At 43.1% G+C, this 19,322-nt stretch overlaps 1 protein-coding gene across 1 annotated transcript in view; it reads left to right on the forward strand.

Annotated features, from left to right (window-relative positions):
* The window catches only part of hth (Meis homeobox homothorax), a 159,194-nt gene that overhangs the window by 107,906 nt on the left and 31,966 nt on the right, over positions 1-19,322 (forward strand). The window lies entirely within an intron of this gene.

The raw sequence follows: 19,322 nt of genomic DNA on the forward strand, positions 1-19,322 counted from the left end.
CTAGGCGAGCTAATAACAATATCACGCGACGAGGAACGAGTTGATGACAATCAAGACGCGCGGCTAGTCGGGACCTCACGGACCCCTTCTACACGCCCTTCAAATTTTACGAACACGGACACGAGTGTCTGCACCATCAAAACTCGCGGCGAAGCCACGGTCGGCCTAATGAGCAGTCTGTCGCATTGGCGTAGTCAACAACAAGAATATTATCGCACAATAACAATAAATTATCACATTTCACTTCTTTAAATGAGCAACGTTTTTTCCTACAGCTGCAAAGACGTGATATAAGATCGTCTTTTTGGTCCCCATTATATTTATATAGACCTTTCGACCACAGAGAAAAGTTACATCCTCCTGTTACATATGCCCTGTTATATCCTACTACAAAGTGATAACGAAAAATGTATTTCTCTGTATTTTCTATAATTTATTTGATCGTTAACGTATGGTAACGAGAATGTCCGTTGGAATGGTCCGAAGGAAAAATTCGATAAACGGTGAACAAACCGCGCCAATGGTTAACGCGACCGGGTTCAGTCAGTCACCAGAGGGTATACAAGTTCACGACATCATCCCATAAAGATTCATTAAGGTCCGCCGTTCTCTATATTCGTTCTGTCGTGCCAACATTATAGTGCCGCGTGGCGTGCCAGTTTGGCCGGGCGTGCACGCACATACATACGTGTACACGGGTGAGAAACAAAACGGTTGATCAATAACAATCATAAGCGTGAGTTACGCTGGCCGCTGAACGCTGGGCGGAAAAGAAGAGACTGATGACCGCCGATAATTGGAGAAAGAAGCGAGAGCGAGAGAGGAGAAAATAATGAATGGTGGCTTCTCTGGAATGGTGCTGCGTAATACTCAAATTAAGAAGCATTCTCCGTTGCATCCTCCGTTGTTGCTACGGTATTCGGCGATGCAAATGGAGCGCGTGCAACGCGCCATTTCGTGACAAGATACGAATCTGCTACGCGAGATTTGTCGCGGAAAAATGTTGACGAGGGTCTCGCGCGAGTTTCTTTCAGCGTGCCCGCGTGCTCACCGTCGTTTTAATTCCGTCAAGCGCTTACAAGTCGTTACAAGTTTGCAACTCTTGCTTTGTAAGGTGAACGGCCTAATCGTTTATCTAAGTTGTATATCGATAATTGGTACATAAATGCAAGTGGTTTGAATTAATGTTTTTAGAAAGCAATATGCTCTCAGAGTTTGAAAAACTTACGATCGTACGTACGTATGATCATTAGATCGCTATCGTACTTACGTTATTACTTTAGAAGGAAGAGATACTAAATGTAGAGGAGAGGGGAGGGGGAAGAGGGATACGATCTTTCTGTTACTTGTAAATTACAAAATAACGTTGGCTGATTCTCATTCCCCGAGGTATATATGATAGTGGCTAATGGAAATTTTGCGTGCCGATACATTTAGGAATATATTTGAACGGTTTAATTGTAAATTTAGAAATAAGGAAATATAAACGTATAAGGAAATGAATTTTGCAAGAGAGATACGAATAATATTATTTAATAATACGTTACGCGAATATCATTATCTTCTCACCGGCCGAGAAGTTCTTTGAGGCTTGCACACATAAATTTTCCCCACTCTCTGTATATATAGCACACATCCGACAATGTTAAGTCATCTTCAGATTTAATATCCGCGAATTGAGCGTGCGTGTATATCGCGCGCACGGGCTACGGGTTAGTTCGTGACCAGATATCAATCTCCGCGCGCGAGATCTGTCGTGAAAGAGCGTAGAAGCCCGAGAGGCTTTCGCACGTGGCCGCTATAGAAAGCGCGCGCAGCCGTTGACGCACGCGAGATCGCGAGAGAGAGGAAAAAAAAAATTGACGGCTCTCCCGCACGGCGACAGGAACATGATAATCCGCAATCGGCGGGCTTTCACCGAGCGAGGATAATGCGCGACGATAATGCGAGATACGTCTCCGCTCGCCTTGTCGCTCTATTTTCCTTACGTAAGCGTGATCCGATAGGCTGCTCCGATCGAGGCTGCTGCACTCGACGCCTCGGAAAATGTAAATTGTCCTTTTGCATAAAACGAGAGTACGCCTGGCTTAATTACGTATAATCGATCGAAAGAATGGTAAAAGAACTTAATTGACATGCGTTAGATTTGCGGAAACATCATCGAGGCTTAGGCAACAAATCGCGCCTGTCAACATAAATTATAGTTTTACGATAAGAACACCGGTGACATTTATAATTATCGATTAATTCGATATAATTATTATTAGATTAGATTACATTATCTTACAGATCTCGCGTGCGTGACTAATAACGATACTTTTATTTTTTTTTTTTTTGATATCACAATCGAGTACTTGATTTTTACTTGATGTTTGGACAAAAATTGGGGTAGTTTGCATCGCTTAATCTCCATTATGTCGCGTCGCGTATCTCGCATCGCGTATCTCCAATCATGGTGTGCAACACACTGCACGTACGTGTATGTCATTAACGCAAAAGCACGTCCGCGGGCTTCGAGAAGCGAGGAAACGATACGAGCGTCGAATACATTAACGAACGCGATTGCTCGCAACGAATGATCGTTTGCATCGCCGCCTCGCCTCGTATAAATTCGCTTCCAAATGTCGGCTAATGATATAATAAATCGATTTACTTTCAATAAACAACAAGACGCGCAACGCTGTCCCTTGTTGATTTTTACCAATCATCTGCGAACTGACACACTACCGTTTTCCAAGTACTGTGCTTACTCTTCAATACTTTATATTAATGCAAATTTAACGTTGACCAACTGGAACGAAGATGAAATTATTAAATGATAATATGTCGTATCGCGTATTATTCAAGTTTGCAGTTTTTTCAAGACAACCAATTGCATTCGTTAAATTTAATAATGAAGGAGTAAACTTTAAAATATCAAGTATGTCGATGTATCCATCCGCGCGCGACGCTTTACGACGATATGAGAAACTGTTTGGGTTGTTCGGGGTGTCTCAACCCTTTGTAAACAGCGAGTATTGACGCATGAGTAGACTTTCTTACGCGTACATACAACCCAAGTTGTACTCGCGTTCGCTGGTTACTTAATGTTCGAGATGCTATCGGTACATCCGGGGTTGTCATTGTACGACGCGATATTTGCTCGTTGTTCGTTTTCTCTCCTTCTTTCTCGGTCTATCCGCGGTTTTTTTCGTTTCTTCTTTCGCCAGGGCTCCTCATTAACGCGCCAGCTTGTTTGCCGCGAGATATCATCGTGAACCGAGTCCGTTTTTCGGTTTTCGCCTCCTGCCTATCCTCGTGCTAGACCATCAATGACATCGGTGGACCTAATTTGTATTCCATCACTCGTTAAATGATAATCGTCGCGGTGGTTCGTCACGTTATAGCTCGCGAAGCGATAGCTTTCCAGCGATATATTCTATTATACTGGAAATAGCCGGCGTTAATGGTTACTTTGACGAAACGATAGTTACCCGATAAAAATTTCGAATTGCTGATGAACTTATGTAACGTGTACGTGGTAACGTTGCACGAGAAAAATTACGATCTTGACCTTTAAAGACCGTCGTAGTGAGAATATCGTGTTTAGAGAAGAGATACAAACTGTTGTACTGTATCATATTTATTCCAGTTCAATACGACATACATGTATACAATTAAAATCAGAGTGTAGGTGATACATTTGATATTCGTTTTTTTTTTTTTTTTTTTTTTTTTTTTTTTTTTTTTTTTTTTTTTTTTTAAATGTTCACCGTTACACGACATTTATGTCGCCTCATCTATCGTCAAGTGACACTTTCATGAAAGCTTCTCGATGGAGACGTCACGTGCGTCAGCCCGGAATGTTTTCCAGGACGGGCTGGAAACTCGCACGCCGCCGATACGTGGGAAGAGCACGGCTCGGGGCATTAACATATCGTGTCGCAATCGCTCGCGGATATAAACACGTTTCTCCTAGCAGTGGTTATAAAAGATTCTATCTCAGCCTGGCTGACCGATCGAGGCGATACACGGCCTCGAGGAACTATGCGTCGTGCGCTACGAACGAGGTAAATATACCAGCGCGCACGATAGCGATAGTCGTACGGCTCTCGTAAAATTTATCTCGCGTACGATACCTTTTGTTTTTCACCAACGAGCGAACGTTAATTCCCTCTCTCTTTCCCTCACCGTGCCGATCAAATGTGCGCTTCCTCTCGATGCTATTTTCAAAAAGCGCGGTGTAATATTTTCTTTTACCACACATGCTCGATGCTTGTCTAACGTTCTTTTTTTTTTTTTGCATCAATCGTATCATACTTAATGATCATAAATATGCAGGACAATCGTTAAACATACTTTGTGCGGATGAGGATAGTCATTTTAAATTATCTGCCATCTAATCTCGGTTATTATGCGAATATGTTTTTAAAAGCATTTAGAGAGAAACATCTCGAAACATATATTTAAATATCAATGCGATATAAAATTGGAATGTGTATATTTGCTTTAAAAGTCGGCTCCTCACACCTCCACCGTAAGAATTTTTGTCGACGCTTATAACGGACGAAGGAACAATTTACCTAATTATATGACAAGATATTTTGGTCATTTTGGCAATGTCTCTCAAGAGCCTTTTGTTAGGTTAATAGAGTACCACCGATTAGCATCTTACCTTGAACACGACTTATCTCTAAAGTGATCGCATGCTGGTCGATCATTCTATCTTTAGAATATGCACTATCGCTCGAACGACAAGCAAACAGAGAGAATCTCTCCTGTCCTTTTTTTTCGTATTCGGACACTTTCGAGCAGATTGGGTCTTTCGATTTCGGCCGGAACGGGTCCTGTCAACCGAGGACTGTCCCTTCGTAACAACCTTCGATGTTCGACTTTTCGTGTCTCTCGAGAGATCCTTAATCGACGATTCGTCGACTTGGTCTCCACAATCTCGACTTTTTCTCGCCTCTCGATTGTTCTCTCCTTTTCTCGTCATGCACGAAAAGGGAGAGTGTATAATGCGCAAGAAAAGGAGAAAGAATTAGATATCCCCCCGGTTTTCTGACAACTATCGGTCGTGTGTCGGTCGAGGAAGAAAGAGGCAAAGTGACGACGACGATAGTGCTGGCAATAGGCGGGAGGGGAGGAAAGGGGTGAGCGTGTTAAAGCGTGTACGGGGACCAAAGATCATGAGAAATTCCTGGAAATCGGCTTATATGGAGGAGAGGGCGCGAGAGAAAGGGGCATCGAAGAAGGGAGATAGAAGTAATGAGGTTGATTCTCTGTTTTCTGTGTTTTCAGCGAGCGGCAGTATCGGCCGGTTATCGGGCTGTGGCCTTTTTTTTTTCTCATTTTACCCGCTTCTATGTGGAACTCGTTCTCCTCCCCCGCATTAGTCTCTCTGGCACATTTCTTTCTCTCTTTCTTCCTCGCGGCATAATAAAGCCTTCAATGTTGTAAAGCCTTCTGTTGCGCCTCATATCTCCTTTTTCTTCTTTATTTTAAGGATAACTTGAGCTTGCGTGAAATATCGAATACGACGACGGAATTTTTTCTGGATGGAAAACTTTTGTTCGCTTCTGACATTACGTATAAATATAAATTTTGGGGGAATAAATTGCCATAATTTATTTTTTAAAATCAGTGGAAATAATTTAACGAAAATACCAATTATTATTACAGTCTTACAGATCTCGTGGTGGCAAATCATACACCGAACGATTTAATAATCCGTTACGAATTGGAAGCATCCGAGACGCGACTGCAGAAATTGGCGTAATACGCCTTATTATTGTCGAAACCGCAACGGCGAGAGGTTCTCAACTCGTGCGGACGAATGATCGATAGCGCGCAGATGGCACCAGGAAGCGATTAAATTATGAAATGTGTACATTTGCAACGACATCGCACGACTCGCGCTTGCAACGACACGTCGTGTACAAAGTTTATGAGACGCAGCCAGGTAGGGGAGGAGAAGCCGGGGGCCGGACACCATGATACCGAAGTTAATTGGCATGTTAATGAATAATAAACTCGTGTCACTCGCGTACGGGGTATCGATGGCTCTCGGGACGGTTTGTAACGGCGGACGTGACAGCGCGGCTGGCACTCTCTCATTAATATTATTGTTTACTATGCCTCTAATCTCCGTAATTTTTGCGCTCGCGCAACCGCGTTTCCACCGCGAATGGTGACTTGTCAGAGTTCATTGATTGGAGCGGCGGCTCGCCGAGCGCTGTTCGTTATCTTCTCTTCCGACCGAAGGAAAAAAATTCCTTATCTGTCCCATTCGATAGGCGAAACCTCCTACGTCACAGCGAGCCGCAACTGCAACGCCGTAAATTGGAAACGAGACGTTCGCCATCTGGTCGATTAATTCTTTGAGTAACGGATAACGATAAAGCCACGACGAGTCGGACTCGACAAATGTTCGATCGTAATGTAATGCCATTAATAGGTAATAGAGAGAAATTTCGTTATCCGAAAGACTTGGATATTTTCTCATCTTGCTGATTAATTTAACAAAACCAGACGGATTAATTAAATTACATGAAATTTTGTATATCGTGTACACTTACTCACGTTACAAGAGCATGTTCTATTTTTTTTTTTTTTTATTTTTTCCATCTATTGCCAATGTGTGTAAATAATTATAATCGGTAATCGAAACAAAAACAAATAAGCGTTCGCAATATTATTCATCAGTCGTTTTTGCCAAGAGCAAATTTCCGAATATTTACCTCTCTCTACCTCGTTTCATCGGCATCCTAATAAACGTCGGTATATTCGTCGGGTGATTTAAAAATAGTCGTAAATTCAGCCCCTCTCTCTCTCTCTCTCGCATGCTCTCTTTAACTCTCCGTGTGCGCGGGCGCTACACACGGCCCGCAGAAAAATCAATTAATCGGCTTATGTGAAATATCGGCGCAATTACGCACGATTGCCAAATCTAGTCGGGCTATCGATGGCCGCATTATCAAACGCTCTCTCGCTCGGCCGTCGTGTCGATTTCAGCTGCAATCCTCTCTCGCGCACCGTCAGCTTTTGCGCGAGCGTGCGCATTTTTATTATGCGATTCGGAGGCGTATTACCGCACTCAGTGGAGCGTGCACGAATTCAGGGAATCGCACGCGAGATCCTTTTCCGATCGAAGCGAACCAAGAGCGAACCATTGCAAAAGCCGGTGATCGATAACGCCTTTTGCGATCGACAGATACAATCTTTGGGGCATTTCGTAAGCACGATCATTCTGGAAAAAAGTTTGCGGCGGAAACGCTCCAAATTTCCGTGATAAAAATGTAAGAAGTAACTTTCGGTCTGCGTTTAATCAAACTAAATAATGTAAATTTAAAAAATTGTTAAAAGTTAACTTTTGAATTGATACATAGCAAAGATAAGATAATTAAAACTTGTTCTACGTTTTCTACGTTTTACTATTTATCGTAACGTGTTGTTTCACATAATCATTCTGCGTAAATTAATGCAATTGAGTGACCAATGTGACCATTACGCTCCGTGATGTTTGCGAGATAAACGATTTCGCGAGAATCTCCCACTTTATCGCGAAAGTCCGCGTTACTCGCAGGGATGTTTTCATTCTTTCGGGAGGCCATTCGTCAACTCTGTTATCAAGCCGTCGGAAATCTTATAACTCTAACACGACATTAATTACGTTTTGTAGCGTTCGAGATATATATATATATGTATACTTTTGGCCGAGCGTGAGGCTTATCTTTTCTCACGATGCAGTCATACGTCGTAGTTCGCTGGTACCAGTTTATCGGAAACACCTTTTTTTTTTTTTTTCTCCCTATTTCCCCAGAACTCCCGGGATGTAGACGAGTCGATCGTAAATTTACTGTTGGTAGAGGCACGCTCCTTCCTTTCTTTTTTGTTAATATCTGTCTCCTCGTTCTTTTCCATTTTTGGGCATTGCATCATGTAACGTTTCGATAAAGATTAAAAAATTAACGATAGCATTTGTCAATATTTATCAATATCGAGTCAAATGTAAAATTTGTATTTAAATATTTTTTTTATTCATTTGCAAGGGAAAAGAAAGGATGAATTGTGCAACGTTTTCAGAGAAGAACCATGTGCTGCAATAATAAGAAATCGATAAAACGATCTTTGTTCACGACTTTCGTTGAGCAGTAACTTAATTAAGCGTTGCGTTATTTTATATTTGTTTATTTATGTGTTCGTTGAGAAACGCCTTTCCTTATCGAGATCGTTGCGTGCCTCGGAGGCAACGACGAGAGAACGTTGCATCGGGAAGTAACGGGTCAGAGGGAGCCATTTGTGCGTCAAAAATACGACTTGTCGAGAGAGTGTTATAATGAATAATGCGAGTTGCGCGCCCGCCACTCTCGAAGAGTCGGCTTCGCGCCGCTACCGATACTGTATCGGCGAAGGAGGAGGCCAGTGATTGCGGCGACGGCGGAGGGAATGGTTACAGCCGGTTCATTGCATGCAGTAAATTTCCTTTGGATGGTAGCAGCGCATGCTTATCACGCGAGACTACATACGATAAATAAAGGATATACGGCATTCCTGTTTGTCGGGTGAGGAAGCGAGGAAAAAACGCTAGGACCTGCAGCTTTTTAATTGCATATCGTGCAAATCTTCTTCTTTCTTCGCTTCGTTCGAGTGCGAAAATAAAATCTCTGAGAAAATAAAATTGGGTCGACTCGATATTTTTTTTACTGTCACTTTTGCATAGATTCCATTATTGCGCCGCCATTATGAAAGCCAAAGATTTTGAATCAATGAGAGGCAGAGAGGCACAACACCATAGTCACGTTCGATGCGTGTCGTAATGTAATTTATGTCGTGGTTGAGCACCTCTGCTCGACAGCTGTTTGGAGCACGTAAGATAACCCAAACCAGCCGGGCTGTCCCTAGTAGTCGGCTCGCGTGCGTATTGACGTAGTTTGTATTTTTTAAGTCTCTCGTCATGCCCAAATGGCTCGACCGTGCCGCCACACCGGAGCTCCTTTGATTGTCTTCTGGGAAGCACCGAGATTCTTTCCTTCCTGTCAGCCGGTTAGTAGATCAGTCACGAATTACCGCGAAGTCTACCACGAAAGCCAATCAGCGTCGATGCACTCCTGAAAAGACACTCTAGCTCCGGTTCTTCGAACATTCTTTATTGTGCACGCGGTACGAAAGAAAGCTGTTCGGCTAAATTAATGCCCATGCGACTATCCGACGAATCATTATTCGAAGTTGTAGAATTTCCGCAAATTTCATACAAGTATCGGTTCTCCTTTTAAAAAAAGAAGAAGAAATACTCTTGTAACATTCGTCAAGCAAGCGGTGCGAGTTAGCGACAATGTTCATTAACTTTAACAAAAAAAAAAAAATGCTGAAAAGCACGCGACCTTACAAACGTTTTCACAATTTACATCGTCGATAAATGTCGCATGTCAAGAAATAATAAATAGCCGTATAACATAGTTACTCCGATACTACTGGTGGTGGTCTTAAACGTGTTGTAACGATGCGGCCCGTAAAAACTTAACGAGCGTCGAAATCTGAAAGCCGAAAATTAACGTTATCCAGTCGTTAGACGGCCTTCACCCTTAGGTCGTTTATTATATTATAGATTATTCGCCGTTTCTTTCGCCTTAGTTACAGGCACGTATGTATCAAGATGTGGAGATCTACGGAGATTTTCGTCGCGATTTTCTCAGTTTTGGACCGGGCTCTCGCGCCTCGTCTCTCCTCTTCTCTTCACGACGATACTCGTAAATCGTTTTAGTCCCTCGAGGGGGAACTTCACATGACGCTTCGTCGAAACGTATTCTTCTCGACTTTATGCTCGCGGTGGCAGTAAAATCTTATCCTTACGAGACACTCTTCCGCGCCGAGGACTAACGGGTACAACTCCCGCCGTTTGGTGCCCAAGGACCAGGAAAGAATATGTTCTTCTTGGACGATAGCATCGTACGGTACCGTAAAACGCGTCGTTCTCATGTCACTTAAGGCCGTAATACGGTTTGGCGCGAAGAAGCGCAGTTAGTCGACGACGACGCGATGTCCCAACGAGGAATTCGGCCAGGGTCGCTACTTCTCCCCGATTACTACCGTCCGAGGATGCGAAGCTCCCGCATATAAATCGTTGCGGCGCACTCGCGTGATAGGTTACAATGAATCGAACGAGAAACAAACTTCTCTCACTGTCAGCTTCTCTCGGCATGACAATGCCGAATGGTTTCCTATTCGCTCATTTGATACATTTAAGCAAACGAGATTGTATATTTATCATCACACATCTAGTTTCGAGTTTCACTCGCACAAGTAAATTATGGTTCTTCCACGTTTGCGCCTCTCTCAGACTCGTCCGGATACAAAGCTGAGATAAAAAAAAAAAAAAAACGTTGAAATTCGTCAAAAAGCGCAAATTTTACGTTGACGATCGCGGTAGGATAGAATGCGAAAGAGACTGGTATTTCTTGACCGCAAATATCGTTTCGTTCTAACAGAGTTTGAGAATCTCGTTCGAGAAGCTTTTTCGCAAGGATTTACCCCGCCCCCCCCCCCCCCCTCGCTGTTCGAGTTTCCCGCAACGGGGCCACCCCTTTTGCCGGTCGTTCTTTTTCTCTCTTTTTCGCGCCCGACTTCCGACGAGCGTTTCCCTATCTGCACTTCCATCTTCTCCCTGCATTCCTTAGGGTATTACACGCCCCAGCGTGCACCACGTATCTTCCCTCTCGCCTGCGCGAGGCGTCGACTCGCTTACTGGCGCGGTCGCTGCTACTTCCTCGGCAGTCCTTCCACAGCTTTCCACGTCGCGAGGATGGGCGAGCGAAACTCGTTCAAATCCCGATGCGGCCCCGGGAACAGCGCAAACCCATTACGGATTCATCGTGCGCCATTAGCTAATTCTTCCCTTGCTCCTAACGTCTTCCTTTCCGCGCACCCTTTTACCGCCCATCGGGCGCGCGCGCGCGCGCGCGCGCGCGCGAATGATCGTCTTCGGCTCTTTCGCATCCCTCCTTTTCCCTTCTCTTCTTCATCCTATTTCGTGTTCTCCCTTCGGACCCTTCAGCCAGCTTTCAGACTCTTGTAGACCCTTTCTAGCTACTCGGCTTCGCATTTCGCGCAATGTTCTTACTGCGCTCTAAATGAAAACACAGTAGTCGATCATTGATTTTCGATTTAACGAATTCCAATCGAGACGAAATTTTTTATATAATTTTGGTGATAACAGGAAATAAACTAATTATTTAAATTTAGAATTTTTTATAATTGCGAAATGATCTTTATAGCAATTAGCTTATCAGATATAATTTGCGTTTTGCCGAGTTTTCGATATGATCGAGAGCCCACTCAATTTTCCACGATGAAAAGTATGTCGTGTTCCGTTGAAATATATACGTAGGTCGAAAAAAAAAAAACAGAAAGAGACAAAGAGAAGTGGACGAATGAGGAGAGATCGGTTGAGGATAGCAGGCGGTGAAAGGAAGAAGACGCGAGTGGAGAAGGTGAAAGAGGAGAGGACAATCCCGTGTTCGCACGATGGAACGAAAATGCAGTCACCCGGAATAAACGAGGAGACCCGAAGTTGTTGGTCGAAGTTCAGCCGGAGGGGTTGGGAATGAGTTTGCGTCGTGGCGGTGATGAAACTTTGCCGTGACGAGAAAGAGGGGTTGTCACGCCGTTCGCCTCTAAAACCACCCTATCCACCCGCGTGGAGTGTGGTAACACACCCCTCCCCATCGTGCCAGCCATTGTTCCTCCACGCGCGGCGTTTCTGGCTTTAAATGCGCGGCTTTGGTATTCTTCTTGTGTCCTCCGTTCATAGGCGACGAAAGGAACGCTTTCCGACCACTTGTGCGATTACCTTTGTTTTGGCATTGGATTGAGAATTTGCGGAACGATTTTTATTTGTGCGAACAATCTCTTTTCTTTTTTTTTTTTTATACACCAGTTTCCTACGGAATAAATTATTTTACAATAGATAGATAGATCAAATGTAAAATGATGTATCTATACAACATGATTTCCAAGTAAAATAATTTTTTTAAGATTGCAACTTTAAATTTAAAATTGGGCACAAGGTAAAAAAAAAACACGGGCGACGATATTTCGACCGAGATTCCTAACGAGGAGAGACTCCGCGACGCGACGCACCGCACCGCGTCGCGGTCGCTGCTCGAACGGGTTTACGGCGGACCACACATCGCGGCCACGAGGATAAAAGACACATCATCCTGCGGCCCGTCGCGGATATAAAGACGAGCGTGACATATTTTTGCGATGGCTGAACGATGCGAGTCTCTCGCGCGTATGAGCGCGGGATACGCGCTCTACGAGCCTCTAAATATAGAGCGTGACTCACGACGGCGACGTGTAGGAGGAAAGAGAAGTGGAGGAGGAACGGGTGGAGGGATGAGACGAGCAAAAATACAACGACGGGAGAGTGTCGTCCCTGTGCGGAAACTTGTGCACGCCGCGCGTAACCTCGACGCTTCCACGCGCTCATGTTGCGCGCGTCCACTTTCACGCACGTTTGTATAAACATCTGACTTAACCGCCCGGACTCTTATTCACGACGTTTCTCGCAATTGACAAAGTCTTGTCTAGATTTCCGTGTGACGCATCGTATTCAACGTTGCAACATTTCTGCGCTAATAAAAAAAGAGATGCTGCATTATTATTTAAAAGATACATAATTGCACTTCTATTTTTCCTTGAAATAAAAACCCATCTTGTTTTTTATCTCAACGTTGTTTCGTATATCGAAACAGAAAGATAAGATAAAAAATAAGTTTTTCCAGTAAATTTTCGCATCGATTGAATTTTTTTTTGACGAACAGACAAGATAAAATGAAAATGGAGAACGAAGCGGAGAAGAAGGTCCGCGCCGAACAACGACGAGAACCGTCAGTTTTTTTTCGCCTGTACCCATTGCCGAACAGACTTCATTCTTGGTTTACAAGCGTGTGGTCTACAAAGAGGTTGCCACGTTGTTAAAATAACCGCAGAGCCCGAGACCCGCGACTCACGAAGGCGTACGCTCGTTCGCGACGAGAGTGTACATATGCGTGATTTTGCTGCGTGCACGAGCGGAGGCGCTTGCACGTGCACGCACGCACGCACGCACGCACGCGCGCGCGCGCGCGCGCGCGCATGTAATGTAGGTGTGCATTGGAACGGAGAAAAGCTGGCGCGGGTAAGGCTTCGAATGGAAGATGCATCTTTAGTTTGTGACAACGCTGGAGTGGTCAACCTTCCTTATAGCTGGCTCTCGCCGAAGAAGGCATTTTCTCAAGTCATAAAATCGCGAATGCTACAACATGCGCAAATCGTCAACTGCAAATTACTGTGACTTGAATCGGCCACGCCGTGGGCGACAACATCACCGGCCTGATTTTCCGACGCGTTCCACGCGTAATATACTTATGAAACAACGCACGGTATGAGTACGTTTTTTTTTTTTCTTTTTCTCCTTGATATTTATTTTTAAATTGCTTTTACAAATTTTCTAGAAGTGAAAGTGAAGTCATGGCGAAACGATATTATTCAGGGTATACAAGAATACCATTCGCAGAAGCTGTCGTGCATGTTGTACGATAAGTAAAATACCATTATTAGTACATTTTTTTTTTTTTTTTTTTTTTTTAAGCAGAGTACACGTAACATCTTGCGGGAGTGTTTTACTTTTTTATCCCTGGTTGAATGATTACACGACCGAAACGAGAACCACTGCGACCACTGCCGTCACCACGGCGGCGGTGGAGCGGTAACGTAAGAAACTTTTCGAAAACCACAAAGTACGGCCGTAAAGGAGGGCCGCGTGCGCGCACGTCACGCGTTTTACGAAGGACTCGAGGAGTCACACGAGTGAAAAAGACGCTCTCCGTATTCTCACGAGATCGTGAGGGAGGAAGACGGAAATATAGGGAACCTCCGCAACGTTCCTCCGCAACCCGAACCTCGGCAATGCGGTCGCAGGCGAACTGACATTTTTTTGTCGGTGGTCCCTTGTCGACTTTGCCGTCCTCGACGTGACTTTTATTGCGTGTACGGCGTAAACGCGGTCCCGTCAAGAGTGCAGGAAGGAACGTGGCTTTATCTCGTTAAGACCCTACGGTTAAATTCGAACGGCTTAACTTAACGAGTCGATACACCATCTGGACTACCGTTTCGCTGAGGAAATCGCTGCGGCTAAGAGATATTTTTTTTGTGCGCGCTTTCCGCTTGCCTTCAAGATTAATCATTTCTGTGGGTTGTATTGTTTGAAATAACTATATAATAACAGCGGAACGCGTTGGAAGATATGGTTAATATGAACAATTTGGAGCAATGGCATCGTAATGATAATAAGAGAAATAGTATAAATTTTACAGACTAGCAATTTAATATATTTTTTCTAGAATACGACGCTTAATTTATTTTGGCATCGAGAACAGCAGATCGATATCGAGCGTAATGTGAATGAAGAAAGTGCTCAATCGATTATTCTTCATAATGTGAAGCTACTACGAACGAAGAGAATAGGCGAGACCGCGCGTGAAAAAGGATACCCATAGATTCGGTAATAATGAAACTCACCGACGTGTATGATTGAAAACGCAGGATGTCGACGAAATAACTGTTAGGATAGAGAAAAATGACGAGCGCCGCAAAGAGGGTGTCGGCATTATGTTCCAGACGCACCATTATGCCCGATTACGTCACACGACGAAATCGCCAAGCCGGTGTTTGACATTTTTCCGGTAGGTCCGCTGTTGCCCCCCCGTAATAAAATATAATTATGCTCGATAGTCGCATTTAGCGGGCTACTATTATTTCTTCATCGCACCGACGAAGAAACTGCTAACTCGGCTATCTGTTGTGTAGTACTGTGAAATTATACTTCTTGAAAGAGTCACAGTATCGAATTTCACGCACGGACAGGCAAACGAAAATTAACGTAAAAATGTTTTTCCCGTGTGAAAACTTTTTTTATAACGACAACTATTTCAATGTTCTTTTAGTTTATATCTCATTGGTCTCATGATTATGATATTGCGACAATACGAGCTGATATCACGAATTAAGCAAAAGTGCGACTTATCGAAATATATTCGTATTAATCAATTGCACTATGTGACGATGCTTGGTAACTGTTTGTTATAACTTTATAAAAAATATTTTGATATCCATCATAATTTTATTCTTCCGATTATATCGCGAGGTCAAATAGATTTATTCGATCGCTAAATATCCTTTTATGAATTGCGAATTACGATCGTTATCTTATCTTGCTAAAACCATGAGGTTCAATCTGCATGAGATTATTAACTGATAAAGGCGCCTGCGGTAATGCGCAACAACAACATGCTAAATTCGAAACGTGTCGCGTTACATAAGACGATTTAATCGATCCTAATCCAGAATTATTAACTGGAGAATGGCGATGGAAGACAAGCGTTCGTGTGTAATTTGAGTAGGAAACGGCACCTCGTAGAATAAACTCGTATTCTTTTGTTTTTAGTAAGTATTATATAATCTAACCTTCTGTAATTTCTAGAAACATTTAAAATTATTTTGAATTTTATTATTTATTATATTGGAATCGTTTGAATTCGAAAATGAATATATGAAAAAATTACCATACATTTTGAATAAATTTTATTTTTTCGCAAATGTTAGGTAGCGATTATGTATCTTTTTTAAAAAAGAATAAAAAGAGAGCGAGAAAAAGAACTTTATGACACCTGTGCGTATATAATAAATTTGCTATTTTTTTTGATAGAAGCTTAGCATCTGAGGCCGAAATAAAAGGGGGCCCCGCGTCCGGATGACTCTTGACGGATCTCTGCAATGGCGATCCGTCACATGCAGATACCATTCTATGCCTAGCCCTACGCTGTCCCTTACGCACAGTACGTGTGGATCTCGATACAATGAGGGGGGAAAGAACCACCCAGTCGGTTCTGCCGTTGCTACGCATCGCCGCTCGCTTTAGAATGAGGACCTGCTCCTTCCTTTCGGTCTTTCTCTCCCTCCTTGTTGTCTCCCCCTCCTTTTTTTTATATTCCCTCCTCCACTTTCTTTTTTCCTTCGCGAACGGTGGTGAATGGTTCCAGTCGAGCGGATTTCAGGGGAGAGACATCGCTACGATAGAACTCGAAGGGGGATGGCAGCGATTTTGCCGGCCGTCTGCGATGCGTTGCATTGTGTCACTTCTTCATTCATTCCTGATTTTGCGGCCGACTTGCGTAGCGAATTTACGAAAACCATGACCTCCACCCAATACAATGCGATTTTTTTTTTCTCTTACTCAAATCACGCGTTCTTTTCGCCCATTCGTGCTTGCTCTCTTCGTTGCCTTCGTAGTCCTGTCGCCGTTTCGAAAGAACATTTGTCCATCTGCGAGATACTCGCGTGATGATTACGCAACGTGATGTCACGCAACGTTGTTCTTTGCCGCCCTTTAATGACACGTCTGTTAACGTCATCGGCAATGTAACTACGAGGGAGACGTGCAAGATCGTCGATGAATTTTGCCCGTATTCTGTCTTTCGCATCAATGTCATATGTGTGCTGGTGACATTGTCACTTTAAACCCGACAACAATTTCCTATTCGATCGATGGAACACTTTATTAAAGGATTACTAAATGATAAGCATAATTTTGCTTTTATATATAATCAAAAGCGCAATATTATAAACTGATTTATTTGCTTAATTAAGAAATTTATTTTGAGAATCTTTTTGGTAATGATGTTTATTATATTGTTGAAATTATAACAGAGTAGTTTGCATTGCTTTGAAAACTTTTGACATATGTATTAATCTATTTGACCGTTGCTGATTGCTGACCAAAGGAAATTTTATATCTGTGAGGAAGCTTTTTGCAAATATTCGATGATATTTGTTGTACTGCGCGATTGAGCGATACGCGAGTGAATCTCTTTGAATTCGGTCTGCCCTGAGAAAATAAACTGTGAATCTGGTTCGGGTTTGCTGTCAAGTGGAGGAGGAGACCCCCTTGATCCTGAAGGGGACAACGCGGGGTCACGGCGACCCATGATTGGGTCTATTGAGAGTTTTCAAGTGCGTCGACGATCCTGCTTCTCTTCCGATCGTGGGAGAGTACCAGAAAGTCCTTGGACATTCAGGTACTCTTCTCGATGTCGTCGCATTGAATAGAACACGATAGATATCAGTTGAAAAATTCGAACGCACATGCTCTAGAAAGTATAAACTAAATATTTGTAGATCATTAGAAAGTAACAATTAAAAGGATGTCAGATATATGTTTTCATCCGGTTTTTTATTTCTTTAGTTACAAGTTTGGAATACTATTTAATATAATATATTAACTTCTGATTACTACATGTCAATTGAGTACTTTATATCATTGAAATATGAGAAAAGTAATTATTTATTTGTTTTAAAAAGATTATTCGATTCTCTCATATTTTTTGATTTCATTTAGATAGAAAGATCAAGTGTCGGTTAAATCTTGTCCCGAGATTCGAATCTCACGATTGGCTACTGACGCAAACATTTATCTCGGACATGATATCGCATTATTAATTCGAGCTTGTTTCTCCAAGAATCAGCATAAACGCACGCTTGCTGCTTCGAATAAATTAACTCCTATTTATTGTTACGTTTTCTTCTCATACGGAATTGGATTGGCTTTCGTGCGAAACGCTCTTTTAATTGCGGTACTTCACTACCGTATGCGAATCGACTGACAAGATCTGAGCATATCGAAAATTAGGTGTTAAGATCGACTTTAATGATATTAGAGGAATTGTATTAGAGCATAATTTAACAGAAAATAGATGGTAAAAGAAAGTTTTGATGAATCAAGAATTCAATTTTGAAAAATTATCTGAAAATCTCCAAGTTGTAAATCTCTTTTCTTCAAATTTACAGTTCTATTACCGATTACATTTTACGCCCTCTCGACATCGCCTCCCAACCTCCCCCACCTCTTTCACGATAAGAATGAAATGCCGGGCGTACAATGAAGGTGTCGTTGCAGGAAATTATACAGCACTTATAAGAGAGTTCTCTCTCTTTCTCTCTCTCTCTCTCTCTCTCTCTCTCTCTCTCATTCACTCTCACTCTCATTCTCCTCTCTCTTTCTCTAACCGCAAGCAATTGTCTCTTAGGCTGGCATTGTCTTCCGAAATCGTCCCTTACCCCTCGTCTTCTCTCTATCTGTTTCCTCTGCCTCACTCTCTCTTTCCTTGGGGCCTAACGAACCGCTTGTCTGACACCGCGCTGTACAATGAGAGATCTAATCGCGGGTGAAGTACTTAATATCTTAAGGTCGGACGAGACCGGCGCTGGGGTGTACGGAGATGTCGCCGGGCGCTTGCCACGCCGCAGGGAGACTTCACGGGTACGAAGATGGAAGTAGAATGGCGTACGATGGGCGGAGGACGGGCGCGAGAGTTTGAGAGAGTCGGAGAGGGTTGAGCGGCTGGCTCCTCGGTTACTGGGTTGAATCCCCGTGTCACGATATCTGATGAAGAGGACGCCTCCGGGTGACAGCCACTCGCCCGCGGGACTTTGGAATAGACGTGAAGTTGCAGGTGCTAGGTACTTTCCCGAGATACGGTCGACGTACCTCGTGACCTTGATTTAGTAAGACTTCGTTAAATCTCGAGTATGTGAAAGCTACTGATCCGAAATTGACGCTCTATCAGGATAATCGCGAAACTTTGTCACAGTATAGAAATAAGATACTTCAATACTTGGGATACTCTAGATACTCAATAGAGACGAGGAAGCCTTTTATTAAGATTATAATAAATTATGAAAAAAAAAATAAAGCTTTTGTAACAATAATTTAAAAATATTTTTTTCTACTTGAAAACTCTCTAGACTCTCAACTACTACGAGATTCATTGCATTGAAAATATTTTATTGATAAATGAATATTTAATTTACTTATTAATCGCATTTGGGTCTTATATTTTGCGAATCGAAGATTCGGCGATTTTCAGAATAGCGTCGCGCTTTTCTCAAAAGCAGATGCGTCATTCCTGGAAGTACAGGAAGAGGAAGAGAGGAGGAGGTGGAGGATCGTCCTCCTCGGAAGGAGTGTACACGCGTGGACAGAGGGAATTGGTTGGGGAAAGAGGGACAGAAGAACGAAAGAGTGGTCTCGTCGAGTTCGTCCGCAGCATACACCTGCCGCTTCGCAAATTAACCCTTTGTCTCTACTCGCCGAGTCATTAGGCGTGCAGCCGAGGGCAGCCGCGGTTTTAACTAGTCGGCTAACTGAAAGTAATAAAAAGTAAAATAGCGAGAGTAAAACAAACCGTATACGATGTACGGCACCGACGGTAACGACGGTCCCGCGGCGTTCCATGCCAGTATAA

The sequence above is a fragment of the Pogonomyrmex barbatus genome, unplaced genomic scaffold, assembly GCF_055798465.1.
Source record: "Pogonomyrmex barbatus isolate J1 unplaced genomic scaffold, ASM5579846v1 scaffold18, whole genome shotgun sequence".
Lineage (NCBI taxonomy): Eukaryota > Metazoa > Arthropoda > Insecta > Hymenoptera > Formicidae > Pogonomyrmex > Pogonomyrmex barbatus.